At 36.8% G+C, this 7497-nt stretch overlaps 1 non-coding gene across 1 annotated transcript; it reads right to left on the bottom strand.

The window, feature by feature from the left end:
* Positions 1 to 4156: 4156 nt before the first annotated feature.
* Trnar-ccu (transfer RNA arginine (anticodon CCU)) lies at positions 4157 to 4229 on the bottom strand. Its single transcript has one exon. It is a non-coding gene; the product is annotated as a tRNA-Arg (tRNA).
* Between the last annotated feature and the right edge of the window lie 3268 nt (positions 4230 to 7497).

Here is a 7497-nt window from a genome sequence, read left to right as displayed (position 1 = left end):
GTGCAAGGTAGATTTTTTACGGGATTAGGTTAGTATTATAAGACATTGCAACGTACGATGCAAAACGGTGTAGAATTGGATTAAGATGATTACTAACAAAACTTCACATATTTAAACAAGCAATTATCCCCTTTGACAAATTAACAAAAGTGTATTCTTTATCCTCATACAAAGACGTAGGTAAAGCCATACCTACACTATGAATACGCAGTTAAGTAGACAGCCTAAATTTCTTATAGGCGCCGAATAAAAAACGTGTCCGCCGCTGTAGTGCCAAGTCTAAAAATGTAAAACAGAAAATGCAATTCAGTTGCGCACGAGTTGTCGGAGACACCTTTCAATAGCGTTGTTTTCGATTTGTTTTGGCAAACTTGGCGCCTACCTACGAAGAGTTAGTGATGGGATATGATACTATCGATACTTTTCATTTTTAAACCCCTGACTTTTTATTAAATTTTTTTGTTCTTATTATTGGTTTGTCTTAATGTTTTGAATTGTTTCTTGATAAGACGTGACTCAGGTATGGCTATGATAATAATCTAAATTAAAATAAAGCTTAAATGTCTAATCATTGGTTTTCACTGTAATATAAGTAATATTATTACTTGATTAGGTCGTTATGAAATTAAAAATATATATTTGATGAAAATTAGACATTTTACTAGACCGCGTGCATCTCGCTTGTAATAATACTATATTAATATTTTTTTTCAGTTTTTATCTCTTTATGATACTACCTTGATACAATTTCTGTTGATCTCACGGGCACCAATAAGCACACGCTCACGCTCTAGCTAAATTGAACATTCCATAGCGTAAGAATGGAACAACCAATTTAGCTAGGACCCGAAATGGCGTAACAATCCCGTGTGTAACTGTACGAGCAAGGTGCTTAATGACACACAGACAAACAAACAGGCTGACAGAGTTAATTTCGCATTTATAATTTTATGTAGGTGTTACAATATCAAATCGACGCTGACGTAAGTACGTTTCTTGAGCACATGTGCACGCGTAAGTTCGTCGATAGCTCAGTTCCCGTTGTCTATGTCTACAAACATCGACATCGACTATCGACATTCCCCGTCCCTCTCACACTAATGACCGACGCCATCGTCCAGGTGAGACGTTCACACGTCGTTACCACTCATTACGTCCGGATTTCCGCCGAGCTTAGCCGCTAAACAACCGTGTAATTTGGAATTCAGATAACGAAATGAGTTCTGTGAATGGACGGGAATAGATATAGTTTTAGTTTATTTATTTGCGTTGCAAGCAAATGAATGATATTTTTATGAGTTAATTTTCAAAACGCAGAACTTTTGGAATCAACTTTTTCTTGCCGTTCGTTGCCATACTTACAGTGGCAAGAATCACTTTTAAAAGCCAGTTTTATGGTATACGTCAACCAAACGTCATTATGGCAGTTATAAGCCCTTTCCATACGGGTCACCTACTTAGCATGTCAGTAGAACGAAGTAACATTTCTTCTAATAAAATCATGTTACCATTATCGCCTGACTGACTGAGGGGACATAAAAACGAAAAAAAAGTTGATCCACCCATCTAGAAATGGCCGTTCACTTCGACAAAAAAAAAACATTCAAAGCACACACCTGTGCCCCACTTTCAACTCCAAACTCGGGTGTAAGTACCCTTATCATCGATCGGACACTATAAAGATACCTATTAAAGATGGCCGTACACTCCAACGCAAAGAAATAAGCACCAATCTTACCTCGTCCTTTCGAAAAGACACACCTGTGCCCCACTTTATAAAACTGTAAACTCAGGTGTGCCCGCCTTGTCATCGATCGGCCAGGTGCGCAGCGCGCTCATTGGTCGAGCCGTGAGGTGAGACAGGTGTCTTGGACGGTGGACCAATCAGAGGCCAGTATGTAAAGGTTATGTACAGATTGAGATAAGATAGGTGTCTGTGGAGATTTAATAAATGTTTATAATTGTTATGTTATGCGGTATCCGCCTTATGAAGCTTTTGACAAAGAAAATAATACAGGGGCCCGTTTCTCAAAACCTTGTAACTTGTAATACAAGTGGAAGTCTCTTTCCAACAAAAGTTGTCAAAAAGTGACATCCGCTTGTATTACAAGTTACAAGCTTTTGAGAAACGGGCCCCAGGTCTTTAAAATAATGAAATAATTTAAAATTAGACATGTTTCCGTGATTATTTTTCTGTCAAGCCATCTTTAGCATTTTAAGGTTTTGGTTGGAGTCTGCCCTTGCAAATATAGTCTAGTATCCGTATGATTTTTTTCATGGTAGGTATTTGTGCTTGATTAAAATGTTTAAAAAATCAATAAAAAAAACGACAATTTACCTTAGCCCCCTCTTAACTCACATACGTTGGTCGCGTTTTCTCATTCTCAGATCCCAAATCCCTTGCAGTTTAACTGCTTCTCATAATTCAGTTTTGCATTCCTGAACATTACAACCCGTGAAAGTGGACTTACAAAAACGTACTTTAACTCCACTCTGTAAGGTTCAAGATCAAACGCGACCTAAATGCCATCAGTTTCAGTATTACGCTTCGAAAGCTCTTATTTTGTTAGTTGTGTCATTAGGAATATAAACCGAAATTGTTAGGACAATAGAGATCAAATTGCAAATACTATCAGTGTAAGATAAGGGGGTTATTCAATTATAGATTAGCACTAAAGGTGTACTAAGAACTCCTTAGATCTAATGTTACCTATTGCCAGAGACCAGTTATAAATAAACACTCCAATATAATGAACAGAGCTTATGTGAAAAATAAATAAATCATTTTATTCAGGAGAAATAAACCCAATTTAACATTTGTTTCTTTTCAACTTTTTTTATTATTAGGTAATCAGACTTATGTTCCTCAGTATTGTTGATAGAGTCCGTGCGGAAAGAGAAGAGTCGTGGAATGTTTTGAGCCCCATACATTCCGCACAGACTCTATGATTTTATTTAGGTTACCGAGAGCTACATGATTTTAATCCAGTCGTTTAAAATGATATAAAAGTTCTATCCCAAAAAAAAGTTCGATATTGATCCTATCTATTAACACTTTGTTAAAGTAAGTACCTATATAAACCGTTTAATGTTAAGTATTGTAAAATTTATTATAAAATATGTATCGACCATTAGGTAGGTACCTATTTAACTAGATCTTAAGTTCTACTTTAAAATAAAATAACTCAAATTTCGATAAGTATAGGTAATGACTTATCAAAAAACCCTAAAACGTAACATGTTTATAGATATTTTTTGGAAGTTAACCAATAAAAATACTGTAAAAACATTATCTCTTTGATAATTTTTAAAGTAACGCCAGCCAAAAATAGATTTGGAGGAACTAAGATCACATGGACTCCGACCCGAAGGGCCCATTTCGACGTTTGATCAGTCGGCTGAATACGAGTTCGCGCGCCACCTAAATGAGCCCTATAGCAGTCTTTATTTTCTACCTATCCCAACTGTTGGTAAGTGTATTATTTAATTTTACCGTGTCGTGGACATAAAGTGATTAGACCCTCTTTGAAGTGTGTTTTATCGCCGCGCGATATACGACGCGATATATTACTGCGAACGGTAATTATTAGGTATTAAGTTGGGTCAGCTTATATTATTTATGATTTATGTTTGTCTGTCTTTTATTGTGCTTTGGGGTGGTCTTGTATGATGTCATAGAGCATAATTTATTGAATAGGTAACTGTCTAAGAATTAGGAAAATGGTGTCCTTATGTATCTATAAAGAGATAATTAGAGCTAAAAAAAATCATGTTAAAATATTTTATCTCTTTCTAGTTCTACCCTATTTCGTCGTTCCTATATTTAAGACAAAAAGTGTAAAAATAAATCAATAATAACATCAGGGGGAAAAATAAAATTACATTTGGTTTCATAATAAAAAATAGTCACAAGTTACTTATAATACTTATAATCACAAGCAGTAAAAAAACAAATTTTATGGTGGAAAGATTTGCTGGCTATGGATGAGGTCTTGGTGGCTCAGATGGCAGAGCGCTGGAGTATCGATCCAGAGGCCGTGAGTTCAAGTCTCACCCAAGACAGTAATTTTTCCACTTTTAAATTTATTCTAAGCTTAATAGCATCGTTCGCAGACGTTTCTGCTTGTTAAAAATTAAAATCAGTAAAAAAACGTTTTACCCCTGGTGGGACTCGAACCCACAGTCCCCGGCTTAGGAGGCCGATGCCTTATCCATTAGGCCACAGGGGCTACGGCGGTGCGCTCGAAATAATGCATTTGATACTACGTTGAACGACTTACTGTCGGAACCTCGTATTTTATTGTGTTGCATAACAAAAGGGACTTCGGTGAGTTGAAATAAGGTTTATTTTTGAAAGTGTACAAAAGCATATTATTATTCATATTCATATTCATATTCCTTTATTCAGTATTGATTATACATTGTCAAACAGATAACTTAACAGTAATATGTACAGATAGTGAAATTAATAAATTTTTATCAAAATTTTTGAAAATTCTAATATTATAATTTAAACTATCATAAAAAATCTGCATTATGGGACACAACATACAATTATACATAGGTATCTAAAGAAGTTATTTTAACTTACTTCGGATAGAAATTCAGAGACGGAATAGTAGGCCTTCTGTAACAGCAGTGATTTTAGTTTTAGGGCAAAACCTACGCGTGTCATACAGGAGGGTAGAATAAGTTTTCTGCCAACAAACTGCTATGCAGTTTGGCAGATAAGTAACAATGATTATGTAACTTCCCCTTTTAATAATAAATAAATAATAAAAAAAACGCATTTGTACAGACTGCACAAACGATTGATCGGTGCATTCGCCTAAATGACATTTTGATGTGAAATGAAACAAACTATCTAGGCGGCTTCACGGTTCTATACGTATGCCAGTTGGTATATTACCTTTTGCTTGCAATGTACGAAATAATTTGTGCTTAGCTTACTTTAAAAGTGGGGCAGTTAAATAGGTTAGTAAAAAAAGTTTAACTTGTCTAGTCACACATATTTCTAGTAAGGAGATACTCATGTTGAAACATACTGTATCAGCCGTATCTAATCTCATCCCATCGGCACACGCAATAAAACCCCCAACCTGCCGTAAACGTGTCAACCCTCCCACTGCTGATTGCCTTTTTATTTACCTATTTGCCAGCCCGCTTTATATGTTAATCGGAGCCTTAATGAATTAAACAGTTGGTTTAAGGGGTCTTAAGAAGTTTTAAGGGCTACTTTAGTACTTCCTGTTCAGAATTAGAATAAGTAAAATGACAGTGGTTTAAAAAAATATTTGGTAATTATATTTTTCCTGCAAATAATATTTTAGCTAGGTAAAGGCCCATTTAGACAGTTCAGGAACTTTGCATAGCCTCGTGCCGCCCAATGGACATTAGGATGTACACTCAGTTTCGATGGAATGTCAACCTTAATAAAATACAAAGTAGGTAGCGTTTCATTTGTCTCGTAAAGTTTTCGAACAAATGAAATTCAACCCAATTGAAAATACAACAAGATTCTAACTTCCTTGGCTATAATTTTGTATGGTGGGCGGCACGAGGATAGTGTTTAGTCGATCGACTGACTATGACGCTTTAGTTAGCAATATATCATTAAACAAAAGTAACTTTTCTTGAAAATCAAACATCGTCATTTCGTTGCGATAGGCTGCAGAACATCGTCTCATCTAATGAATTTTGGCGAAACCCTGTGTACAATGTTAGGCTGGCTACCGTTTTTCAACGCACCAACAGAGCGGCAGCTGACATCCAGGATTCATTACACATCTAACTCAATCACTTTACGTGTTTTCACCCGAGATGCTTTTGGTGATAGAAATCTATTTCTGAGGGGCTACCGCGAAAACCGAAATTCGCAAATTGCAGTGATCATTCTCTTTCACTCCAATGAAGGCGTAATTAGAGTGACAGAGAAAATGCTCGCAATTTGCGAACTTTGATTTTTGCGGTTATAGCCCTGGCCCGCGATATATTAGGTCTTTGAGCATACTAAGTAGATCCACATATGTAGGTACTTACTTGAAAAACATTAAATATGCCCTTTCTTTCTTAGTCAGAAGGTTAAGTAGGCTTAGCTATTAAAGTTAGTGACCCACAAAGTTAAGGCCTTGCCTAAGTGCGGTCGAGAAGATATTCAAACCTCGTGTTCATTCGACGACCATCATTAGAATGATCTCAGATCACGCATAGCTGCAATAGATTGTGAGGTCAAGATACACTGGTTATTATAAGCATGAAATGGGAGTACTTATTAATAAGAACAGAGGTGTCACGCGAGCCTAGTTAATTACATTTTGTGTAGACTCCGTATTATGAATAATATAAGGTCAATATATAAGTGTGGCTGGGGCTTATCTACACATTGATTAGTGTTTATTGCGAGAAATTCAAGTAGCAATTAGCAGATGTCTCTCGCTAAATACACCAAAAAGTGTAAAGTCCTCAATGGCAACGCCAGCCACACATATCCCGTAGTCATACGTATCCATATTTACTTTACATGTTTTTCCCCTCACGGAAAAATCATGGCGTTCCGGACCTTTCGGAGGCGTGTGCGGAGACTGCGGAGCTGAAAGCCAACACGTAGGGGGCCCTTTTGAAATGTAATGGGTACACCGTGCGCGTGCTACTCTTGCCCGTGTCATGGGACGCACGCAGAGGCAGCATCTGCCAGGGTGTTAACTTTACATGTTTATTATTAAATATTGACCCTGGTTGGTAGGAGACTCGTAATTTATCTGCCATTTGACCGCTGTTAAATGGTATTAAGACATTGTCTTGACCATTGTGTTAATGGGGTTGGCCGGTTGAAGTATTTAGCAGATGGCGGGACTGGTTAGATCATTTTCCCAAAATCATAATTTATCTGTAGCATAATTTCTATTCGCATTTTTTCCTATTCTTAATTTACACCAGACGCATTAATTCCTAACATGATTTTTCCATTCGCATATTTTCCCATTAGACAATTTAGCCACTCACAAATATTTCTTACGGCGTTTATTCTATAATCAAAAAAACGATTACCCCACCCCACTTTCTTTTCAAAAAACATTTAGTTCACAACTTAGCTAGACGGAGCCCCGCTTCGCGGGGCTCCTATTTCTGGGCGGTTTGCCCTTCGGGCATCTGAAGCTACCTAACGAACCTAACCTACCTAACCTATTAATTTAGTGTGACGTTCATGAAAACATTACACTTTGGGGAAAATAGTGTAGGTAGGTTAGGTTCGTTAGGTAGCTTCAGATGCCCGAAGGGCAAACCGCCCAGAAATAGGAGCCCCGCGGGGCTCCGTCTAGCTAAATTGTAAACTAAATGTTTTTTTTTAAGAAACAATGCGGTGGGACCATGGTAATATTATCGCCTAAGAAATAAAAAGAATGCGAATAAAACGACTTGGAAAGTATTAATTATGAGAAAAATTTAACCTAGGAATTAATGCATCTGGTGTAAATTAATAATAGGAAAAAATGCGAA

Source organism: Cydia amplana, chromosome 7, assembly GCF_948474715.1.
Source record: "Cydia amplana chromosome 7, ilCydAmpl1.1, whole genome shotgun sequence".
Lineage (NCBI taxonomy): Eukaryota > Metazoa > Arthropoda > Insecta > Lepidoptera > Tortricidae > Cydia > Cydia amplana.
The sequence above is the reverse complement of the archived record's forward strand: the minus strand, read 5'-3'. Positions and strand labels throughout refer to the sequence as shown.